Source organism: Fringilla coelebs, assembly GCF_963513975.1.
Source record: "Fringilla coelebs genome assembly, chromosome: 5".
NCBI lineage: Eukaryota > Metazoa > Chordata > Aves > Passeriformes > Fringillidae > Fringilla > Fringilla coelebs.
In genome coordinates this window covers 16,669,026-16,686,881 of record NC_140033.1, presented here as the reverse complement: position 1 = coordinate 16,686,881, position 17,856 = coordinate 16,669,026, and positions in this window count along the sequence as shown.

Genomic DNA, 17,856 nt, shown 5'->3' with positions numbered 1-17,856 from the left:
TGTCTTTGCAGTTTAATTACAATAAGGACTGTCACTATAAGATTAATGACGAGCAGTTTTTCCCTTCAAACAATTTCAATTGAGTTAACGTAGTGTCATTATTCTTAGACTGACAAGGTCAAGAAAATGAGGCAAAAGTGGGCAAAAAGTGGAAACCCAAACTGTACTGAGAGAACATTCTGTCCTATTCTATGCTATTTACAATATTGCAATAAGATGATTAAATACTAAAAATTTTGTATTTTTTGTTAACCATGCAAAATCATAGGGTCTAATACCATTTTCAGAACTGTGAATCAGAAATAATTTGACATTGGCATCTCTTACTCTTTTCTGGAAATGTGATAAATTTTTATAGTACATACATATTACCTTCTCAGTTAGATAGCTCATGGCAGTACTCATAGGCTGGAAGGCCATCTGACCATATGGTAGGGATAAATTCTGAATTGGTGATTGTGAGGTAATCTTTTAATGCACTGGGTAATGGGATCTTGGGGGTCACTTTCGTTTTACCCTTATACCTTGATATAGAAAAGCTGTAGTCCTTTTCCTTAGGGAAGAGACATTTAAAGAAAGAAAGAAAGGATCGTTGTTACTTCCTTTATGTTAGAATCTGAGATGAGGAAGTAGGTCCATAATCTTCATTTTCAGCCTCTTTTCCACATACTTTGTCTTTGAGCATTGCTTGCATTTTCAAAAATGTTCTTAATGTTTATTCGAATCAGTAAAAATTATTTTCAAATGCTGAATCAGTAAAAATGATTTTCAAATAAACTCTGGTCAATAAAATAGGCCACCGGAGGACACATATAGGGGAAGTGGAAGTGACATGCTCAGTCCACTAACCCCACTAATGGAGAACATTCCATTAGACACAGACTGGTTTACTTTTGGTCTGTTACTTTAGTAAGTATTAAAATACAATATGCCATGCCCTAGTAAAAGTGATTAAAATACCCTGATTAATCATTCAATCATCACAATTTATATTTCAGTTTTCTGTGTTTAGTATAATCAGAGTTTATTCTCTCCTACTTTTCTTGCAAATCCCAGTATCCTGGTCTTTCCTTATTCATTCATTCATCTATTTATTTTTATTTTGTAGTTGTTATTACAATGTCTAAGGAAATGTGCATTTCTATTTGCTTTGTGCACACTTTGTGTCAACCTTCAGCCATTACTGACACCTTTTGATCTCCTTTATATTTATTCATATATTCCTTTATATTTATTAATATACTCAAAACCTACTAGAATATATGATGCAATAGAAATCACATCAAAAGTTTTTGAGAAGGAATCAAGTTCTGCAACTCATAAGGGTAACTTGAAGAATAACAGTGATTGTGATAAATGTGAAGAAATGCATTTTCTGTCTTTATTTATTGGTTTTTCTAATGAAACCTCTAGGGAGAGTACAGAATCTAGCTTATACTTAGTCTTAGCTATACCAAGAAACAGGCATAAGCCATGTATTAGCAATTTACCTTGTTTACTCTCTTAATTCAGCACATAATCTCACATTGCTTTCAGCCTGTGAACTAAAGAAGCCACTCAATCTTTCTGTCAACAAAATACATTAATCAATAAACATGATTTTCTGGTTTAATTAAATTAATATAATTTGGTTTAATCTACAAGAGAACAATAGTGCTAGTTTTTCAGCCCACTTTGTTAATAAATTAGTTTGTTGGAGAGCTGGTGCTTATTCTGAGCCCTTCTGAATGTGAATCACTTAAATAAAAATTAAAAACAGAATCATCTTTCAAATTCTCATTACTTGGGAACAGATGTTTCACACTCTTGCTGAAAATAATGCATACACCTTTTTACATGCAAGTGCATTTTAGAAAAACACAAACAAATTCTTCTTGTTTGCTACCTAATAATGCTACCCCATGAATAAACTGTATCTGTCATCAATCACCACATAAAATATATTTCCTTTTAGGTGAGAAAAATAAAGAACTAATCCTTGAAGGTAAAAAGCCAAAAAAAATCTCAGAGGATGCTTAGATCTGGAGATGTTATTGGCTTAAAGAAGAGTGTCAGCATAGCACAGAAAACACAGCTCAAAGATCCAGATAATAGACCAATAATTATATTTAAAAATCCATACTTATTTGTATATCATATGCATTTCCTCCAGAATCCACCAATGTTAGGATCCAGATAGAAATTTTATAATACAACTTGGTGCAGAATGAAATTTGAGTTTAATGCTTTTGAAACTAACCTATAAAATGGCAATATAAATGGGATTCCTCTACAACATGCACAATCTACGTGCAACTGGTGTTCATCATAGTAGCCCTGAAGGCTGAGAGGAATCAGCCAGTTTGTTCACTCAGACTTCATAGTCTAGACAGGACCTAGACACTACTGCTGAGGACATCACAGTCATAAGCTGTATGGTCACAGATTATCTGTGCAAAACAAGGTATTCCTGGCCTCTTCAAAAAGGCTGAGCTAGCTGTGTTTTATGATTAGATTATATTTGAACTAGATTTTTTGTGCTTGCATTACTGTGTATTTCTGTAAGTATATATAATGCTATATATTTCTGCATATAATATTGCCTATTAATTTGCCTTACACATTCATTTTACTTGTATTATTTTGAGGGCAAAAAAAAGGATGACAAATTGCCAGTAACCTTATACAACTGACAATAGCAACTAAGCTAGTGCATGATAGGTGACCCTTAACTGATATGAAGAGAGCATTAATCACAGTGTCTTAAAAGGAAAAAAAAACAAAGTACAACAGCATATTGTTTATAAGTCAGCAGACTTAATTTACTAATTTATCCTGAAATATTTTTAATACATACATTGCATTGCAAATGCATAGAAACCATATATTTTCCTTGTTCAGGGTGGTGTAAGCTCTGAAGGCAATAAATCTGGAAATACAGTTAGTACTGCTCTCCGTTGCCCATAAATTTAGTAAAAAGCAGAGTTTCCAAAAATATATATTGCACATATAGAACTCCCTCTAGACAGAAAAGCAATATAGTAAAAATATGTTCTCCTTTTTCACAGACCTTTTATGAGAAGGTATATAGCTTCTCTCATTCAATATATTCAAAACTGAGTATTTTACTCTAAATCATCTGATGTGATATGACCAATATAAGTTACATTATTCTGAGATTATAATAAATGAAATGCAAACAATAAGATTATCATTATTTTAATATTGCTTAGGTTTTGAGGGTCAAAGTGAAATTCAGAAATTGAATCCCCAGCTTGACCATTTATATTGTGTAAACTATCATTTGTAAGCTTATAAACAGTGAAGCAAAAAATATGGATTAAAACAAAGTTGTTTTAAAATACCCTGAAAGAAGAACATTCCACTTACATAGCAAATTTTCAATGTTTCTTTTGTTTTTCATGTGATATAATTGATGCAAAATGTCCTCTGAATTCAAGTTGTCCAATTATCATTCTTTTCCCTTCCTTGCACCAAGTCAGACCCATTAGAAAATTCAAAAAACAAAACATGGAGTAGAAGTTTGATAAATTATGCTTTTCTGCTCTGTAAAATAATATCTGTGTTACACAGAATACCCTCAGCATTTTTTTTTCTCCACTTAGCTCCTCCTTTTTCCTTTTTCTTTTATGTAAATACACTGAGAAGTAGGTCAACAATATGCCAAAAAATTTTTCGCAGTTGTGTACAGACAGTGGTTCATTATAACCAATATCAGAGGTCAGCCTATGGGCTGGCTTTCACATCTGCCACGCTTCCATTAGTGCAAGCAGTAGAACAGGTTGCCCAGAGAAATCATGCTGCCAGGCTCCATAGCTGGAGGCTTTCAAGACCTGACTGGATAAAGCCCTGAGCAACCTGGCCTGATCTTACAGCTGACTCTGCTGTGAGCAGAACGTCGAACTAAAGACACCCTAAGTCCCTTCTGGCCTCAATTATCCTATGATACTGTGATTTTGAGTGATGCTTAGGATTTCTGGGGTAAATGCACATGTGCACATAGTGTACTGCAGTGTCATGTAGAGAAGCTACAGACATGCGTGTTTTCAGAGCACTGTAATGTGCTAAGTACATGTGCCATACTGTGGCCCTTTAGAGAATATTGGAACAATTATATTTTTAGTACAATGAGAAGTGGATTCATGATTTCTGAATGAAGTTTATTATTTTAGTTGCCTTTCTCAAAAAGATTTGGGACACTCAAAACTTCACACTGCTCATGAAAAACCTGCTTTTATTTCTTATGGAAGTAACACAGCAATAACTGGTGTGGTTGAAGGAGCTGCTCTAATCCCCTGAGGTGCAATAAAGGTTCCAGTCTTTGATTTTTTGCTTACAGGTTTTAAATTACTTTAAGTTTTATTTTATTTGCAACGTAAGTAATTTTGCATTTCACAGGAGTCTTCATTAAATAAATAACCATTTGTGTTTATTCCTGCTTTGACATCTGTGGATTACAAACTACTGTACCTGTTAATGACATTTATCTATTTCCATTGCCATTTTTCAACTGCTCGTCTTCTTCCTTTCAAGTCCACTGAAGCAGTGCCTTTGCTCACAATCCATCTCCATTCTTCATGCATAACTAAAGAAGCTTTCTTTTTTTTTCTTTTTTTACTACTGCTATGGATCACTTCTTTTGTTCCATTGTTTCATTTAGCTTTTGACTACATTCTTAAAAGAATTAAAATGAACTACTCTGCTTTCCAATTCAAAATAGAATCTGTATTTATTTTGGATTATAGATGTAATTCAACAGTGTTGAAAAGAACTTAAGTAACCAAATTTTGTTGCCATTACAGCTGTTTTCAAAATTATCTTCTGAACTTCCAAACAGCATTCGCAAAGGTTTCAGTGACTAAAGCAAGTCAAGAAAAATCAGCTATCACATTATAAAGATGGAGAAACATCTGTTTTAAGAGCCTCTAAATGCCTCTAAACGGCCTCTAAATGCTGATTATTATTTTTCTGAAAGCCATGACAGCCTAAAGTACAGTGCATGCTGTTTAGAGATTGCTTATGTTAAAATGAAAATCTCTTTTTTTATATCATCTTTTGTCTCACTTGTGGGAGTTGGTTTTTTTTTGTTTGTTTGTTTGGTTTGGTTTTTTGATGGGGTTTTTCTTTTCAGAATGTGCAAGCAAAACAGGATTAAATATGACTTTGACTAAATAATACTTTCCATGAAATCCTGGGCTGCTGTACTGTGCAATATGGGTCATAGAATCATAGAAAGTTTGGGATTGGAAGGGATATTTAAGATTATGTACTTCCAATCCTGTTGCCATGTGCAGAAACATCTTCAACTAAACCAGGCTGCTCAAGGCCCCACCAAACCTGACCTTGAACACTTCTAGGGATGGAACATCCACAGCTTTGAGCAACCTGTTCCAGTGTCTCACCACACTCATAGTAAAGAATTTCTTCCTAAAATTTAATCTAAATCTCTCCCTTTTCTTAGTTTAACACTGTTCCTGTTTATCCTATCCTATCCTATCCTATCCTATCCTATCCTATCCTATCCTATCCTATCCTATCCTATCCTATCCTATCCTACCCTACCCATCTGGGCAAAAATTCACTATCCGTCTTTTTTATAAGCTATCTTTAAGTGCTGGAAGGCCACAATGAGAGCTTCCCAAAGCCTTTTCTAGTCCAAGCTGGACAACTCTAGCTCACTCAAGTTAATCTCCACAGGAGACAATCCTCTCAATCATCTTTGTGGCCTCCTCTGGACTCAGTCCCACAGGTCCATGCCTTTCTTGTGCTAAGGACCCCAGACCTGGATGCAGCAGGTGAATGCAGACGTGGTCTCATGAGCCCAGCATGGAGAGGGGAGTGCCACTTCTGGCATTAACTCATCACTGACACAGTGCAGTAATCTGGTGATTAACTGCTTTTTTGGGGGGGGGAAAAGGTAAAGCCAGGGTCCTGTTTAATCAAGAGCGCTGAGAGATACTTCATAAAATACAGCTTTCATAGAACAAATATTTCATGTGAAAGGAAATGTTTTAAAAAATTTGTATAAAAGGCTGTACACATTGCTAAAATTTACAGCGACAACATTCATTTTAATATGTAAATTTACAGTTAATATAAGCTATATTTCAGATGCAGTATATCAGAAAAACAATATTTTTTATAGAAGCCAGACTGTGGATACAGGAAACCGCCAAAGCTTTCAAAGTGCTGCATATTTCTAAAGCAAGCTTCTCAAGTGAGTGGAAATAGCTGCCACTGTGGAACTCTTGTTAACTTTATTGCTTATATGTCCCAGTAAAGGTCTGATTGCCTCAACATAATTCAAATTAGCTAAAGGCAGTGTGTAACCTATTAAAAAGACACCTTGCATTTAACCAACAGGCAGTAGCCAAAATAAAAGAAGTCTTAGCTTTCACTACATGACCCTATTCATTTTATTTCTAATAAAGATAAGCTTGCTTTTTTACTTTACTTTCCCTATAGCACTGTGATTCCTAAAGAGAAAATAACCATAGTGTTTCAGGGCTAGGTTTTTTCCCCCTATCACTTTTCTTTTAAATGCATATTAGGGGCCAAATTCCAGCTGAATATTTGACACTGCCTGTAAAAATTAGTTTACACACAGCATTATCAACATGGGTGTCCTGCAACTGCATTTGTAGATCTACATTTTTTTGTTATAGGTTTAACTGGTCTTGACTGCATTGTTAACTCCATATTTCAAGGAAAACATTCCATGAAACCTGGCACAAAAAAAAAAGAAATGCAGGGTTTTTTTCCATCTCAGTGGGTACTATCATACTTGTCTTGGTTGAACTGGAGACAGTTCATTTTCTTAATATCTGGTATAGTGTTGTAGTTTGGATTTAGCTTGAGAATAATGTTGATAATGCACAAATGTTTTGGTGTTTGCTAAGTAGTGCTGGACTTATGCTGTGTTTCTTGCTCTGTCAGTGAGCAGGCACACAAAACGCTGTGAAGGAGTGTGGCCAGGAGAGGTGGCGCAAACTGAAAAAAGGGATATTCCATATCATAGAATTTCTCATCTAGTATACAAACTGGGGAGCTGAGCAGAAGGCACCAGTGATATTCAAGGATAGGCTGGTTCTCAGTCAGGAGGTGGTGAACAATTTTATTGTCCATCACTTGCTTCTTTTGGATTCTGTTACTATCTCTCTCTCCTTATAATTAATATTATTACTATTAATATTATAAGAACATTATTATTATTGATATTATCATTATTTCTATTTTTATTATTCTGATCATATTTTTTAGATTATTAAATTTTTCTTATCTCAGCCCATGAGGTTTATCTTTCTTCCTGGTTCTCACCCACATGGGGTGGGTTGCAGGAGTGAGTGATGTGCAGCTGCATGGTACTAACTTGCTGGCTGGGGTTGAACCATGACAATTCTCTACTGAGAATTCAATAATAATACACTCTTCTCCTAGAAGGATTTGTCCAGTGCTAATTTCTTACCATAAATTCTGCTGTAATCATGTGTGAAACATCAGTCCGAGTCCACCCCAAAATCTTTGCTGAGTTAATTATTTTTTTCCTCTTTAAGATTTTTAAAACTTTGTATTATTTACTTTTTTTTACTAAAAGTGGTTATTCTTATAACATTATGTCTGAAAAAAAATTCTGACTCATAATTTTATGGAGGCCTAAAAAAATATCTTGAAATCTATAGGAGAACCAAATGAACAAGAAATATGTGCTATCTTCTTCAATAAAAACCTAAAGCTGAAAGACAAATAACCAAGTATTGCACCCGGCCCCATTAGCACAGAAGTCCTTTTCTTATTTGCTATTTAGGTATTAACTAAGTGTAAAAGTCACAGATGCTAATGGCAGCTTCATATGTCATCAATTAGCACTTTGAAAGCAGACACATTTTCTAAAGGATAAACACACATAAAGGATATTTCAACATTAATCTTTAAGTAATCATAAACTAAAAACCTTGAGGGAGGGTCAGACAGATTCAAGAGTAGAGGAGGTTAAAACACCCTCTTCATTTAATTTCCTAACTGATCTTGAAAGAATAAACCAGAATGAGGTGAAAAAGTTTTTTTCATTACTGATGGAGAGTATAGGTATTAGAATAGCCCGTACATTGGTTTTAATTTACTTAATATCCTGAAAATGTAACCTAATAGACGAACAACAGTAATGGAAACAGATCTCTGAAACAGCCTGAGGCCCATTCTCACAGAATCTCAAGAGCTGGAGCCTACACTGTGGTAATCGATGTTGCATGAAGCCCCTGGGGATGCTGGTAGAGGACAGTTTATCTTCTGGCTTCCAGTTAGTCCTAAGCTCAAGCTCTACTAGACTGTCAAAACATTGACAGTTATATTTTTATTGATTTTAGAGTGGATTGTTTTGAGGTAATTTTTCTATCAAGGTCTACCCCTCCCATCAATATAAATCCTTCATTTCAGCTGCAACCTGATATTTTGCAAGAACAGTCACTCGGTTTTCCTGACTTCAAACAGTATGGCAATTAGCAGAATGGAGTAAAATGTCATATTACCAGTCAAACTTCAGCCAAAAGACATAATAACTGTCCAGATTCCCAAATCTGAATTTGACTAATTTCCTTCTTATATAATTACATTGTTACACATTGCTCAATTTGCTAATTGACTACATAATTTGCCTGACATGCATATATACTTTAATCAGTAGTCTTGCTGGGATTTGGTCATGGGAATACCTGCAACATTTGTTAACATCCTGACTTGAAAAGATATTTTGAACTCCAATTTTGTGTGCACATTTGTGTATATATGTATGTACATATGGCTTTCATCTAGTACAGGTAATTCCTTTGAGATTTTGTTTTCACTAATATGTTAGTGCCAGCATAGCATAACATTATCCAGCATTCTTCAGTACAAGAAAAGTCCCAGCAACTTCCTTGCTTGTAGCCATATAACACTTTTATTATCATCTATAGCACAAGATATGTCCCAGAAAAACAGGAAAGTAAAATAATGCATGGGAATGCAAAGGCATACCTTTGAATTTTAGCTTTCTCCAGGTTTTAGACTGAAGATTTCAGAATTTGAATCAGGCAATTAAATGCCATCTAAATCCTGATTTTTGTAGATTTTACTGGCTCAAGCCACAGTCAATTTGGTCTGAGAATTGGTCAGCAAATTAGAATACTAATAAAAATTCCTAGAAATATTGCTATGGGCAAGACATGAAGCAGAGAAGGAAAAAGCAGAAGTGGTTAAAAGCAAAGAGTTTTCTAGAGGCTGAGATCTCATGGCAGATAGTCCACAGAGAAGGGATGAGTGTGGAGACAGAGGATGAAGAGGGGAAAGACCTGTAAGGAGTCTCACAATCGAGGAGGAGATTGGCAAAAGAGCAGGAGGGACTGTTGCTTATCTGGTGTCATGCTTTGTTTATTGCAAAAGCTGAAGTACATGAAGGTTGATGGTATATTTGCAGAAGCTGAATGTTTGTATGGAAACTAGATTCTGTCTATGCCTCTGCTACTGATTTGCATTGTATTTGATAGATCACTTCAACAATACTTTCAAAAGGTGCATTTTCATTATAGTCAGACCATATTGCTCCTCAGTAACAACAATACCACTGTTCAGAGAAGTAATTAAAATTGATTTGCTATGTTGTGAATATATGCAGATCCATTAATGCAAATAAGATGAAAAAAAAGGTTGTAGGTATTCAAACTAGAGATTTTGTAATCTTAGTCCTTTGGTGTTTCAGTTCTCTCTCTAAAATGGTGACAGTGCCAATATGTGAAATTTATTTTATTAATGTTTATGAAACAGTAACACGTTCTCTATACTGTTGTAGAAGCACTTCTGGGGAAATTAACAATTCCTTCTCCAGGCCAGGATTTCAGTCTTATGGAGAAAATTAGGAAGAGGGCCAGTGGGAGGAGACCAGGCAGTGAACATTGAGGAGCATGTGAATTATTGAACAGATCTGGGATACATACTGTGATATTGTGGAAACAGGAGTCCTAAGGAGAACAAAGGTATTTAGCTGATGCATCACAAGACACATCTACAGCGGCACTATGTTAACTTTACAGTAAATATCTTTAATCTAGCCAAAATCTTTCCATGGCTTGATTTTCAATTAAGAATTTAATTCAATGGAATGGAATAGGATAGGATAGAATAGAATAGAATAGAATAGAATAGAATAGAATAGAATAGAATAGAATAGAATAGAATAGTTCTACTTAGAAGGATTACAGCAGTCATCCATTCCAGCTCCTGACCAAAAGTTAAAGTGTATTATTAAGGGCATTGTCCCAATGACTCTTAAATGCTGACAGGAACGGAGTATTTGCCATACTCTAGGAAGACGGTTTTGCTGTTTGATGGCTCTCTTGGTAAAGAAATACTTCCTAATGTCCAGTCTAAAATTCCCCTGGTGCAGCTTTGAACTCTTCCCTAGCATCCTATTGCTGGTTGCCAGAGACGAGAAATCAGTACTTCTCTTTCCACTTCCCCTTCTCAGGAAGCTGTGCTGAGCAAGGTTGCCCTTGAGACTCCTTTTCTCTAAACTAGTTTAACCCAGAGTCCTCAGCTGCTTCTCACAGGACATGCCCTCCAGCCCTGTTGCCATCTTTGTTGCCCTCCTCTGGATACATTCAAATACCTTCTTAAATTGTGAGGCCAAGAACTTCACACCGTGCTCAAGGTGATGCTGCACCAACAGTGAACACAGTGGGATAATAAACAGTGGGATAATCAACTCTTTTGACCAGCTGGCAATGCTGTGTTTGATGCACCCCAGGATGGGATTTGCCCTCCTGGCTGCCACAGCACACTGCTGGCTCCTACTGAGCTGCTGCTAACCAGGACCCTGAGAACTCTTTCTGCTCTCCAGCTCATTTCCCCCCAGTCTAGATTTTTGGCTGATCATACTCCCTCCCAAGTGCAGAATTTAGCATTTGTTCCTGTTAAATATCAGAACATTGACAATTGCTCCATGATCCAATATATCTAGGTCCCTCTGCAAGGCATCTTGTTCCTCGAAAGAATCAACAGCACCTCCCAGTTTATTATTGTCAAAAAACTTGCTAGTGGTGCATTCACCTCCTTCGTGCAAATCAGCACTACCCTTTCAGCCCTTCTGTTCAGCCAGTTCTTCACACAGTGCGCTGTGTACCCATTCATCTCACAGCTGGACAACTTGTCCAGAAGGACACTGTGAGGGTCAGTATCAAAAACATTAATAATTCCAGTAAAGCTACATCTGCTTTCTTCCCTTCATTACTAGAGAGGTGACTTTACATTGAAGGATATCAGATTAGTTAAACAGGATTTTCCTTTTGTGAACCAATATTGACCATGCCTGATGATTGAAATCTCCTTTTAATTTCTCTCAATAGCACCTGGTATGACCTACTCCATAATTTTTCTAGGTACTGAAGTTAAACAAACAGGTCTGTGGTTTCCAGGGTCTTCCCTTATGCCTTCTTTTAAATTGGAAGAATGTTGGCAAGCTTCCAGTCAGCAGGCACATTCTCAGACAGCCAAGACTTTTGATAGACAAAGAATGTTCCTGCTGTAACACTGCTAACTCTTCAAGTACTTTGGGATGAGTCACCATCCGGCCATACAGACTTATGAACATATAATTGGTCCATAGAATTTTAGTGCCCACAAATAGAAAGCCACTGTTTCCATTGTCCTGGACTCATAGAATCGTAGAATATGTCAAGTTGGAATGGACCCACAAGGATCATGGAGCCCAACTCCCTGCTTCTTGCAGAAGTACCTAAACACAAACCATACGACTGAGATCATCATTGAAGCACAGGTTTGGTGCCACAACCAGAAGAAACTGATACCACTTGGTATCAGTCCAATATTTTCCTTAGACCCCCTCTCGATTTTACTTTGTAAAGCCTCTTGTCTTATGACACAACACTGGCCAGTTTCAACTGTACTTGAACTTTTTCAGTATTATAAATTTATTTTCGATTTCTCAGTTAAAAAAAAAAAAAAATCTTTGTTCTTCTTTCTCCTATGTAGTTTGTTTCCATGACCATATCAGATATGCAGAGAATTGTGGGCAGATGGATTTCCAATGTATTTACTAATATAATGATACCTGAAACTAGTGGTTACATTGTGGAGCTGATAAATGGTAACAAAATGGATTTACATTCTGTTACCAGCTACTGGATAACTGATGTTTAATAAATCACTGATCATTATTTAGCCTCAATTTTCCTTTCTAATAGTTGGTTAAAATCATTATTTTCTTTGTAAAATACTATAAGAAAAACTATATGAGCAAACTGTTAAACTATATTCTATTACTGTTTTTTTCTTAAAATCATACTGATATTAATGTTCATTCATGTAATAGTTTTTTCTTTACTCTAATGCCAAAAAAAGCATGAAGTAGCTGATTTCCTAAACTCAGCTTCCTTTGTTTTTGCCGTAGATTACACTCAGTCCTACACTGCTCCTTTGGAGAGCTGATGTGTGGCACTCATAAATATGTCTGAGTAGCAACACTAGATTCTCCTTGGGGTGGCATCATATTTGGCAGATGAAGGGTTATTCTGGTCCTTGTCAGAGAAGTTCCTGGTTCATTCCACACAGCCACCCTTCAGCAGCCACCACCAAGACCTGATAGGTATGACCACAGGACAGACACTCATATAAATATGTTACTTTTTGAACAGCAAACCTAGGGAACTAAAGGAGATTATGAGAATCTTTTTTCTCACTTCGCTAGCCCACTTCATGATGTCTTTTCTGAGGAACTGGATTATTTCTATTTGACTGCCAACTGACAGATTAGACTGTTTGTCCACGCCTTCATAAGATATGATAATTAAATGTCTAAAAAAGTAGTCCCTTTTGACAAGTGTCATTTCATTTCTTCCTAATATTGCTGTGTTCTTCTCATTTATGATTATTGGAAATTAATTTGAAAATAAAAGGTTAAAAAAGGAAATAGTAAATTACACATACAATAGACACCAGGGAAGGGAGCAGAGGCCATAAATTTAATACAAACAGATGATACAAGTGATCTGATGGCTCAATATGTATGACTGTACTTCTCTTAATATGTCAAATACATTCTGGAATGAAAAATCAATCTTCTACAAAAATAACACAGTATCAAATTTCTACAATTATGAGAAGGGTACTAGACCATTTTTTTTTCTGGGAAAAAATGGTCCAGAATTAAGAAAATCTCCTTTGTAGAAATTCAAGAAGGATATGTATTAATGGAACCAAAACCAATAAATTTAGGCATAACCTGGTGTATTCACAAAGAAGAATCAATTTCTTGTTCCCATACAATATAGTATATATAATTATATATAATATATTCATAGGGACAAAATAGAAGGTGGTTTGCCATGTTCTGCAGTTTCTCTCAGAACGAGCATTTGAAGATTGTCACAGTCATTCTACCTTCAGTGTACAAAATTATTTTTTTCAGAATTTTTAAAGTGATTATTAATCTTCATGTAACTGATAAACCTTAAATCATTCATTAAAAATTAGTAAATTATATCAAGCTCTCCCTCACAGTTACATAACTCCCTCTTTTTATTGGTGTTTTGATCTTAATAAGAGGCATCTAGGGGAATTTCAAGCTGTGATTGTCTGTTTCATCAAAGAGTACCAGTCCCAGTCATGTCTGTGTTACATGCCATGACATCAGAAGGCACCAATTAAAGGACGATAAAGTTAACCATCTTGCTCCTCAGTTTCAATGTCTTCAGTTATCAAATTGACCGTCATGTTGAGATGAGATGAAAAACAGGTTTTCTGCCAAGATAGTTTGAGTAACAGCTGTGTTCAGAAAAATTGACACTACATGAAGGAAAGAGTAATAACAAGAAAAAACGAAAAGCACATGTCACAACAGTACTTAAACATTATTGGATTTTACTTTTTTTTAAGAACAAGGACTGGGAGCACAGATCTCAGCCCATGGTCTCTTTTTTTCACAGCAAGGGCTACAACTAGTGCACTATAGAGTAAAACTCACTTTTTCAAGTCCAATAAATCTTAAATTGTTTTCTGCAAAGAAACTGCCTTCAGCAGATTCACTTGATAATGCCACAATAACAGAGCAACTCAAGAGTTAGGAGATGTGAATGTTGATCCTTAAAAAAAAGAAAATAGTACTTTGGAATCTATAGTGCTAGACAAATATGTTCAGGAAATAATTCTGCTTCTCCACTATGCTTTCTTGTTCTGTTTTGGATATTTGTGCTGTTGCGCTCCTAAACGTCAAAGTGGGTCTTTCATTGAAAACTAAAATTTCCTGGAGACTTGGTATTCTGTGTTATAGCTACAGTCATAAGAGTGTTGTTTTGTTTCTAGATTTTTTTTTAAACATAGATTCAGTTCAGTTTCTATGGAGGCATACAATGCACTGGTCAAAGCTTATAGAATTATGAAATGCAAATATATAGAAGCCATAGATTTAATAATTGCTTGCATGGTGTATTTGGGTAACTTCATAAAAGTTAGTAAAAACTAAAATATATTGTTTAAAATATTTAAAAATTCATACAACATGAGGTTTAAAAATACTACATGTCAATATCACACCCTTTTAAACAGAACTCGAAGGTATTGGGCTGAATCGAGTATCTGTGCTTTTTTTGCACTGCAATTACTAGAATGAAGACATTAATTCAACTGGGTAAGTACTGTGAAAGTGGCAAGCAATTAATGAATTGACAAATGAACAAAGTGAGAAACAAAACCTGACAAATAAACCAATTGGCAAACTGGAAAACTGACAAATTGGCAAACAGCTTGGTAAGATGGAGACATGCTTGAAGTTTATTAGAAGGGGCAATTTAGGTTGGGAAATTTGATTCAAGGTCCTCTCTGGCACTAGGTAGTAGTTATTCGCTGAGATACTCTGAATAAGAAAAGGAGCAAAGTGTAAGACTAGGGACATGGGCTTACAAATTTTAAAATTGTGTGAGAATTAATACCTGAGAACTGGTAATCTTTGGACTGCAAACTAATTTATCTTTACTGCACATAGGTTTTTGAATAACTGTCCCACATTTCATAATGCAATATCTAAATGGTAGATTGGATATCAAGAGTAGCTCCTATATGAAGTCTGCAATGGCACTGAGTAAAAGACTGCTTGATAGGAAAAGCTGGTTCGCTTCCAGACAACCTTGGGCACAGTCCTGAGCCCACCTGGGAGAGTTTGGAGACAATGTGATTCACATCACCTCCTATTTTAGCTTGCAAGTTTTAAGTTGTTTGATTATTTGTTCTTGTGGTGGATTGACCTTGGCTAATGACCAGACACCACCCACCCACTCTCTCACTCCCCCTCCTCAACAGGACAGAGAGAGAAAATGAGATGAACAGCCTCCTGGGTTGAGATAAGGGAGATTGCTTACCAGTTACAGTCACTGGTAAAAAATTACTTTACTTGAGGAAATTAGTCTAATTTGTTAAAAATAAAATTAATGTAAGATGGTGAGAAATAATGACACAACTAAAACCCCCTCACACAGATACAGATACACACTTTCCTCTTTTTTCAAAATCATTTCACTCAGCAGGGAAAAAAACATTAGATTTAGTGAGCTAACAACAGTGGAAACAAGAGTATGTTGACTGAATAGTACCCTGCATTTTGTTTTGGTACAGAATCTTCATAATTATTTCATTCCCCATCAACTTTATAAACTAATTTAAGGAGTGAAATCACTGGAATTTTTCCTTCAGTGAGAAAAATACGTTTTTGGTTGTGGCCATATCAAGAATTAAGTAGAACACTTTACCTTTCAGCCAAATACTTTCTCTGGGAGATATCCTAATTAAGCAAATACTCCAGTGAACTTCAACATTTAAACAGAGATGGAAGTACTTCATCCTTCATACAGTATATGAGTAACAGATGCAGTACAGAGATAATATCAAAGAAACTGTTTTATTTTCTAGAGGAATACAATAGATGTATTATTTTATTCAATTATCTTTTAATAGATAATTAGATCACAATTGAATATGTAATCCTGAGAGAAACTTGCATGTTTTCCATGCTTGCTTGACTGTGCGACCATGCTATCTGCTGTCTCTTCTAACTGTTTAGTGTTAACTGCCAAGAAGTTCTGGATTACTTTTTTGAAGCTGCCATTGGAAAAACTATAATGAATTGCTCTTTTGCAAGGTCATATATCAACTCAAAGATCTCCCGGTATAAAGACTTTAAATGTATCAATAATGTCCTAGGCTGTCTAAGAATCATGCCCTCTGTGCATTTTTAACCTCCATCTTTTAATTTATGAGCTTTCATTATTGTCAAAAACCATAGGAAAACACATTTTGAAAACTCAGCCTTGATATCGCCAGCTGATAAAAAAAGATGAACAGGTCACAGAAGAAAAGCAGGTGGAAACCTCAATTTGCATTATCGATTGCCACTATCTCAGAAGATTCACTTCAAAGGGACCAAGAGCTTTTTTCCTGGTAGTAGTATATAAATGAGCTGAGTATTGAGGTTATGCACTGGTTTCACCCAGTCAGATGTCATTTTACTGGATCTCAGGAAGAGCAGACAGGTACAAGTTGTCCTTTTCATATCTATACAGTCCTTGAGGATTAATAATTTAAGTGACTTTAGAGCTTGCCAATGGCTACTATTGTAGCTACAAGATTTTTTTGGTGATAGGCTTCATCAAGAAGAAAAGTCCTAGATTTTATTCTCACTTTCTTCTAGAGCTTCTCTGATTTAAGAAATAAACAAAACCAAACAAGAAAGACCTTCAAAACTCAAAAGAAAGGGGAAATAAAAGTACTTTGAGAAATTACTGGTTTTCTTGCTTCAGTGGTGGCTCAAGGAAGAAACTATAGAAAAATCATGGAATAAAGCCTTTTTATTTTCCCACATTGCTGTTGAATATTCTGAAAGAATGAAGGATGTCAAGATGGAAATGGTTGTGGTAGAGGAGCAAGCAGAATCATTTAAAGGATGAAGGCAAAAAAGCTTGGACCACTAGAGGTCGGTTTGAATTAGTAGCAAACTGTTGTCCATATTGGCAGAAGTGACTGTTATAATGTTTGTCCTATTTCTGGTGGCCATGTACAGTAGACTCTTCTTTATAATGAAACAATTTTCTCTCTTTTGTTTCTCTTAAAAGAATACGATTCACATGTTTTCTCATGTCTATGAATGGTAGATGAAAGAAGAGAGAAAAGCGATGGGACTATAACAGAAGAAAAGGCTTTTAGAATTGCTTCAAAGTTTCTGGCTCTTGAGACACAATAGAACTAAATCCTCTAACTGGACACAGTGTCTGGTCACAGGCATATGACTAGAAAAATAACATTTCCATACATTAGGAGTCAAACCCCTGTGTTTTTCTGGCTCTTGCACATCCCATTGATTCACACCTGGCATACTTCAATCCTAAACTATCAGAATATAGCCTAGAAGTCAAGCTCTTCATGCCAGCCTGATATGCCAGCCCATAGTAGCTAGCATGCACTGGTTGTACTCCAATAGCTCATCTTCTAGGTCTGTTTACTCTGAAAGAAATCCTACTTATGCCTTTTGAAATTGTTTCTTGCTAAGAATCTGGTTAGGAAGGTTGATTGAGAAATTGCATCTAAAAATACAACTAAATCACTAAATGCAACTTCAAAAATGCATCTAAATCACTAAATCTTAACAAGTTAAAAGCTAACATGAGAGGATATAGTTAGTATTCAAAATTATGCTGCCTTAAAATGAGTACTTCTCAGACTGCAGAACCAAACGACTGCAGAAATGTCTTTGTGTCATCATGTAGTGAGTAGGGGTAGGATTTATTCTAGCTGAGCTTCCTCTGCCTTTGTATATAAAAATAC